Genomic DNA, 7333 nt, shown 5'->3' with positions numbered 1-7333 from the left:
GACGTCTGGCTGAAGACTTTAAATTTAGCACTTTTTGGGAGGTAACCCAATCTCATGCAACATGGTAATATCTTTCCTTATCTCTTTTGCTTCAAATGGTAACAGTTTCTCCTTGTTCATGCTTTTAGTTTTATCTTTAGAACATTGAGGACAATGTTAGATTTAAGTTTGGGGGTATGGGAGAAACTTTTTAGTTGCAGTATGAATAAATAAACTCCAGAACCTAGAAATTTATGCCTATTGAGGATTGCACTAACTAATCTAAGTGGATGGAAGCATTTTAATCGCAGGAGTTGAGGAACCAATCTGATTAGATGGAAACATCTATAAGAGTCTATTCATAAAAGCACAGAGCTCAGGTATTAGAAATAACATGATAGTTTCACCATATCTCGTTGAGTCCTTTTCACTTCTATTTTTATTTTATTTTGTTTTTAAACCATGTTTCTCTAAGTGATAGGTGGGGCCCACGATTCAAGTTGTTATCAATGCTAGGGTGAATTAGAGTGATTGAGTTACAAAGAAAAAAAAAGAAAAAAGAAAAGAAAAGAAAACACCAGACCAATTAGACCAAACGGATCAAAAAAAAAAGGTTAAAAAAAAAAGGTTAAAAAAAAAAAAGGTTGGAAAAAAAAGAGAAAAAAAGAAAGTGAATAAAGTCGACCACTGGTACCCTTGTATATGCCAGTTGTATTGAACTAGAATTAGGATTATCGATCACTGGTTCCCTTGTATATGCCAGTTGTGTTGATATTAGTCAGACTAGTATCTCAATCCATTATGATAGGTTCATTTTGGAGGAGGCCTTCAGACAGATATGGGAAACACCGTTCACTCAGTAAACATCAAAACCATCTATGTTTTTCTGTATCCATCTCTTAATCTATCCATGTGATTGGTTTGACTCCGAATATTGATGTCCATAGTGCAACTATCTGAGTAGAACTCTGTCACTTTATATGAATTTTAGTATGCTTGAGTGCAAACTCGTGTACATCAATTGGAATTTCGCATCAGGGTACTTCCTCCTGTAGTCAATAAGTATGCCAACCAAGGAGATTCTTTAGTGCCTTGACTCTTCTAAACTCATAATCTTCTTATCCGAAGGGTTCTGAAACTGTGCCGGGGCTGAAGGATTCTTAGGATAGCCAAAACCTGGGGGAGCTTGAGAGTTACTAGACTGACCTTGATTCTGGCCCTTAGACCAAGAAAGGTTGGGATGGTTTCTCCAGCCAGGGTTATAGGTTTCTGAATAAGGGTCAAACTTCTGACGGTTATCGAATCTAGTGTTGTTATAAAGAGCATTGGCTTGCTCTTCAACAGTATGGTCTTCCAAAAAAGGCTCTATTCTACCACTAGTACCACTAGAATGACCTAATTCCAACGCTTCTAACCTTTTGGCTATGGCTGCTATTTTAGCATCTGACTCATAGGATCCTTCTACCCTATTGACATTTCCTCTACATAGAAAAATTGTTTTCTGGGGTTCCCTATTATTTTCCCATTGTTGGGTCTTATTGGCGATTTCATTCAAAAATGACATCGCCTCATCAACAGTTTTATTCTCAAACCCACCTGTGCATAAGGACTCAACCATGGTTGTTGTTGAATAATCTAAACCCTCGTAGAGGATCTGAACTAACCTAACCTTCTCTAAACCATGATGAGGACATTGAGATATTAAATCATTGAACCTTTCTAAATACCTATATAAAGATTCTCCCTCTTGTTGAGCAAAAGTACAAATTTGTGTCCTAATAGACGATGTTTTGTGCCTTGGGAAAAACTTATGTATAAAGGCAGATGTAAGTTGTTCATAGGTTTCAATTGACTCAGAATCCAAACTATACAGCCAAGATTTGGCTTTATCTTTGAAGGAAAAGGGGAATAACCTAAGTTTCAGTGCATCATCACTAAGGTTTTTAATTTTCAGAGTACTACATACTTCCTCAAATTCCCTAACATGAAAATAGGGGTTCTCATTCTCTTTTCCTAAAAAGGTTGGGAGAATCTGTAAAGTCCCAGGTTTGAGTTCATAATTTGCCTCGGTTTCAGCTAACTTGATACAAGACGGACGAGAGGTCATAGTTGGGTTTAATAAAGCTTTTAAAGTTGCCATTTCTGGCACTACCGAAGGACTAGGAGTACTTTCTTCACAAAGAAGCAGAGTATCAAAACTGAAGTTTCCAAAAACGGGGCTCTCTAAAGAAGAGTCTTCGAGCTCCCCGCCTTCACAAGAAGAACTACTAGGTTTATCACTAATCAGACGACCTAGAGTGTTTCTTTTCCAAGCCCGTTCTCTAATGACCTCGGGCATACACTAGAAAAACAAAACAAAAACGAAAAGCCCTAAAAGGGAAGGGAAGTTCTATGCAAACACAAACAAGGCTGACTCCACCACAGCAAACCTATTGAATTCTAGCAAACAAAAAGCATGATGGCTCCACTTAGATTGTTTCTAAACCAGCTTCCAATCCTTCGAAAGGGAATTCGTTACAATTTAAGCAAACCCCTATGGAATCAATCTGAGTCAAAGTAAGTTGAATTGAGGCGAGGGAAGCTCAGTGGAGCTTTGATACCCAAGGCCTCACCGCTATCACAAGGCGGAGCAGTCACGCATTCAACTCACAGAAACCATCATGAACTTCGAAGTATGCTAAAAGAGTAACCAATATTTTTCGAACGACTTTCCTACTAAGCTCGTTACCCTATAGGTCTCGTTCTATTCCAAATTTTAAAGCTTAGGTTCGCGTTTGGTTTCGTTATCCTAAGGTGGGCAAGAAGAGAACGGTGATGAAATCCGAACCCTTATATTGTATGGACAGTCCTTGCCCTTTACTAGGAAATTAAAGAAGCCGTTTTCAAGTCCTCAACATATATGCAAATGAAGGAATACAGTAACTCGCTGACAGGGGATTCGTGAGTGTTTCGACAAACTTACCTCCCGTTCCAGACGGGGGATGAACCGTTGTCGTCGACTCGGGCCACAACTCCTATGTTGTGTACGAACCCGAGGGTCCGTGGTGATATCGTAATCACCGTCCTTCTCTGCAAACAGCTTAATATTTAATCTACCCTTCCGTAGGGTTTAAAAAAAATTAATGTCCAAAGTCCAAAAGAAAGGTCCAAAAAATAAAGTGCAAAAAGAAAAAGAAAAATACAAAATAAAAAGAATTCCTAATACAACCTAATAAAATAACACTCTCTTTTTTTTCTCTCTCTTTTTCTATAAAATAAAAAAAAAATTCTTCTTCTTTAGCTCCTTTCGCTTTGCATTTTACTTCAAGTCTTTAAAGATTCGCCAAAAGCTTTGGAAAAAATTTCTTTCGCTCCAAATTCCCAAAATTTGAAAGGAAAAGACAAAAACCCAAAAACGTAAAGAAGAACAAAAAAAACTAAAAAAAAAATCTAAAAACTCTATCCTAAAGACAAGTCCGCGTCGGCGGCACCAAAAATTGATGGTATTTTCAATGATGTTGTAGTAAAGAGTTCGTTGAGGCTTGTGAAGGCAATGAATTCTAGACTTAATAGAACTTAAAAATATAGAAAACTTAACTCAAAATTGATTTCAAGTGATTGGAAAATAACCAAGACACTAGAATCCACTATTAAACATGAATGATGTCAAATATTTCATAACTCTAATTATCCTTTTAATCCTTTATTTCTTAATCCACAAATAATCAAATATATTCTCAAAAATTAATTGTATCCCCTAAGCATATATTATCTAACCAAAGCATAACCTATCTAATTGAATCACAACTAATGAAGAAAATTATGTAAACTTTTAAGAACTCTGCAAAAGCAGTGATTGAGTGAATTATAATTAAATATTAGAGAAAATGAAATAGTTACCCACTGTTCGTGTGTGAATAGCTTCATCCATTGCCTTGGTTACGAGAGAATTAGCCGCTCATCATGTTGGAAACACGCTCAAAAGTTGATTTCATTTATGCTCAAAGGGTTACAAATGATGAATAAGGGAGAATTATAATAAAAATCGGGTTTGCAACGCTTATAACTGTTGCAAAAACCGTTACAAAGAGCAGTTACTGTTGTTGTTGCATTTTTCAGTCTGCCTGTAAACTGCGATCTACAGAATGAGTTGCTGTCACTGTTCAAAAACGACTGCTGGTGCAGGTCCGTTCTTTGTGTTCTTCAGTTTTGCAGCAGCAGAAATGGCATCTCTGTAAATTTGATTTTTCGCTCTGTGGTGCTCTTTTTTCTCCCAATCTCTCTGTCCCCCTTCTCTATGATCCCCTCACCTTATATATACTCAACAACAGCAAAATATCACGCCATAACTCTCACAAATTTTCATTAAACTTGGCAGTGAAGAAAAATATTCTGGGAATATTTTCTTCCCTGTTTTAGCTTCTCACGTGTTTCTACAGCTGCAAAATCTCCTCATTTATCTTCTTCACGGTCCAGAGTGTTGCTAGAGTCATCATACACGAGCAGAACACGCATAAATCTTCCAAAACCCGTGAACTATTCTTCTCATGCACGGGCTGCCCTGATTCCTTTTCACGGATTTTCCAGCCAAATTTGATCGAAACAAACACCCATACCAGCTCTTTTATGACATATCACAACTACCCATGAAGTTTCAGCCCTTTAGTCCACCTAGAACATCTTCAAATTTCGATCGAAACATTCTCAGAGAGCTGCCACATTTTTCCCGCCAATTTTTAAGTTTGAAATGAAGAAGATGGTATCCCCCTAACCAGCTGCGGGGTGCAAAAAACAGCTCCCTTTTTTGGGTGCCCCTTAGTAATTGAGGTGCCCCTTAACCAAATCTGGGCTCCGTATAGCAAGTGTCCTCTGGGGGTGTTCCGAGTGATTTTTCGAGCCGATTTTTCCAACAATATTTATTTTCCAAAAATACCTAAAAATACACAAAAGACCATAATAAGGACGAAAACGAGTACCAAAAATACGAAACATTGAGGACAAATTAGACACATAAATGCGTCTATCAATAGTCAATCCCTTCCCTTTGCGTGTAGCCCTTAGCTACCAACCTTTCTTTGTATCTTACATTGATTGCACTTGGAGATCTTTCCTTCTTTGTATACACCCACTTGCATCCAATTTCCTTTTCTCCTTTAGGTAGCTCCACCAGCTCCCAAGTTCCATTCTTGTCAAGAGAATCCATCTCTTCACTCATGGATTTCTCCAACTCCACCTTTTCAACTGTCTTTACAGCTTGTTTATAAGTGGAAGGAATATTTCTTCTACAATCGGTAATGTATATGCAACTATATCTCCAAACCGTTCTGGTTTGCGAGTATTTCTTAGTTCTTTCCTATGAGAAATAATATGTAGCTTCTTCCGGTAATTCATGTTGTGTTACCTCTTATTGTAATTGTGGACCTGGTTATTGGGTTGAACCATCAATTGTTCCCAATTCTAAGTTTTTGTCAGAACCTTCATCTTCTAAATTCTCGTCTATATGGACAAACTTTGTTGATTTCTCATTAGGTTCAAACACCGCCATTTGCCGACTTTCTACTTCTATTTCAGATGATTCATTCTTCCACATTGTAGTATCATTAAAGGTAACATCCATACTTATCAGAACCTTCTTCGACTCGGGACACCACAACTTGTATCCTTTTACCCCTGATTGGAAACCCACAAAAATGGCTTTCTTGGATATAGGATCAAGGTTTCCTTCCCTTACATGGTAGAGGGACATCCAAATACATGCAACATATCGTAATCTGAAACTGGTCTATCGTACCATACTTCCATCGGTGTTTTACCTTCTAGTACCGTTGTTGGCAATCGATTCACTAGGTGACATGCATATTCCACAGCTGCAACCCAAAACTGTTTGCCCAATCCAGCATTAGACAACATACATCATACTTTCTCCATTAATGTACGATTCATGCGCTACGCCACTTCGTTCTGTTGTGGAGTCTCCCTTACTGTGAAATGATGCTCAATGCCTTCATCTTCACAGATTCGCAGGAACGGATCAGACTTGTACTCACCACCATTGTCTGATCTTAAGGCCTTCACTTTCCTGCCGGTCTTTATCTCGACCTTCTTTTTCCACTTCAAAAATATTCCCAAAACTTCATCATTTCTACTCATGGTGTACACCCATACTCTTCTGGTGAAGTCATCTATAAAGGAGACAAAATATCTTCTATCTCTCAAGGATGTAGTCCTTGAAGGTCCCCATACATCTGTGTGAACATAGTCTAGAATTCCTTTGGTGGTGCTTTTGCTGCATGATTTTGTGTCATTCAACAAGCCTTGCGAAATCAGCTTTTGCAAAGACTTTTCTCCGGTATTTCCTAAACGCATATGCCATAGTTTGGTAGTGTCTGACTCAACATTATCCGATACTGCTGCAATTCCTTCAATCACACTTGTGTTTCCTTGCAGAAAATACAAGTTTCCAAGTTTCAAACCTTTCATAACAACTCTCCCATTGGAATATACCTTCAAAACTCCACCTTTCAATGTCATCTCGAATCCTCGGGAGCCAAGTTCACCTACTGAGATCAAATTTTTCTTCAATTACGGTACATAACGAATATCTTCAAGTTCTTGAACGACGCCATCATTCATCTTAAAAAGAATCTTCCCAATCCCTTCAACTTTACATGTATTATTGTTACCCATAAACACCCTTGGTCCATCAAACTTTTCAAACTTAACGAACCAGTCCTTCCTATGGCACATTTGGTAGGAAGCCGCGCAATCCATAATCCACTCAGTTGTATCTGCAACTAATGCGGAATCATGAACAGTCATCGAGAACTTGCCATATTCATCATCTTCAATAGCACCAGACTTTATTTCAGCAGCGTTTGCGTATAAATTCTTCTTCTTGTCCTTGTTCTTTGCTTTATGACAATCCTTCTTCCAATGTCTGTCTGATGACAAAAGGAACATTCATCATATGCTGGGATTGTTGATTTGACCTTTCCTTTGAAAGTGGATTTACCTGAATTCTTCTTCCCTCTGACTGTCAAGGCTTCACTAGTCGTTTCCATGTTCAAATCTCTATCCCTTTGCCTAATATCATAACTTATAAGTGCAGCAGTCACATCATCAAACTTGAATGTCTTATCCTATATCTTATTCGATAAACTATCAATGAAATTCTCATACGAATCAGGTAGAGATGCCAAAAAAAAGCAAGTTTTGGTTTCATCTTCGAGTTTCACACCAATATTAAGTGCATCAACAATTAATCTATTGTACTCAGCGAGGTGTTCAACCATAGAGGTACCTGATTTTTTGTTGAATCTGATAAGTCTTCTCTGCATCATAATTCGGTTTGAAACACTTTTTGAAAAAGTGGGGG

The 7333-nt window shown here is 37.9% G+C and overlaps 1 pseudogene; it reads left to right on the top strand.

Moving 5' to 3' along the window:
- Positions 1 to 1655: 1655 nt before the first annotated feature.
- On the top strand, positions 1656 to 1755 carry LOC113325922 (annotated as a pseudogene).
- The last annotated feature ends 5578 nt before the right edge of the window (positions 1756 to 7333 follow it).

Source organism: Papaver somniferum, unplaced genomic scaffold, assembly GCF_003573695.1.
Source record: "Papaver somniferum cultivar HN1 unplaced genomic scaffold, ASM357369v1 unplaced-scaffold_0, whole genome shotgun sequence".
Taxonomy (NCBI): domain Eukaryota; kingdom Viridiplantae; phylum Streptophyta; class Magnoliopsida; order Ranunculales; family Papaveraceae; genus Papaver; species Papaver somniferum.
Note: the sequence above shows the minus strand (reverse complement) of the source record. Positions and strands in the feature narration are given on the sequence as shown.